Source organism: Cebus imitator, unplaced genomic scaffold (assembly GCF_001604975.1).
Source record: "Cebus imitator isolate Cc_AM_T3 unplaced genomic scaffold, Cebus_imitator-1.0 Scaffold396, whole genome shotgun sequence".
Taxonomy (NCBI): Eukaryota; Metazoa; Chordata; class Mammalia; order Primates; family Cebidae; genus Cebus; species Cebus imitator.
Window position 1 is genome coordinate 1,071,857 of NW_016107711.1, and position 685 is coordinate 1,072,541.

Here is a 685-nt window from a genome sequence, read left to right on the forward strand (position 1 = left end):
ACCCACCGTCACCAGCCTGCCACACCTTCCCACCAACCCACCGTCACCAGCCTGCCACACCTTCCCACCAACCCACCGTCACCAGCCTGCCACACTTTCCCACCAACCCACCGTCACCAGCCTGCCACACTTTCCCACCAACCCACCGTCACCAGCCTGCCGCACCTTCCCACCAACCCACCGTCACCAGTGTGCCACATCTCCCTACCAACCCTCCGTCACCAGCCTGCCACACCTTCCCACCCAACCCACAGTCACCAGCCTGCCACATCTTCCCACCAACCCACCGTCACCAAACATGGTCCCCTGGAGTTCCCAGCCAAAGGAAGTCTCCAGTAGCCTGGACAGAAGAGCTGGGCCCCCTCCCAGACCTCACTCCAGGAGATTCCTCGGCTGCAGAAAGTGGCAAGCATTGTTCCTGTCCCACGTGCGTTAGACAGCCCATTATCCCTGTGATGATGCATGGATAGTTCTCAACTCATTAAGCAACGCTGGCAGCCTTTTAAACAATCCTCTAATTACTAGTCTCCCCACAGAATTACACCCTCCAAATCCTAGTTTGTGCTACTGTAGACTTTTGGGAGCTAAAGTCGATGGGAGAAAACTCCCAAGAAAATGTCTTGTCTGGGGTAATGACTGTGCGTGGGTCTGGTTTCCCAGTAGAGCGGTACAGGCAGGATTAGAG

The 685-nt window shown here is 56.2% G+C and overlaps 1 long non-coding RNA gene across 1 annotated transcript in view; it reads right to left on the reverse strand.

The window, feature by feature from the left end:
* The window catches only part of LOC119468220, a 3,467-nt gene extending 3,092 nt beyond the window's left edge, over positions 1-375 (reverse strand). The window contains exon 1 of the long non-coding RNA XR_005196864.1: positions 288-375. This is a non-coding gene — a long non-coding RNA (uncharacterized LOC119468220). The remainder of the gene's footprint in view (positions 1-287) is intronic.
* Between the last annotated feature and the right edge of the window lie 310 nt (positions 376-685).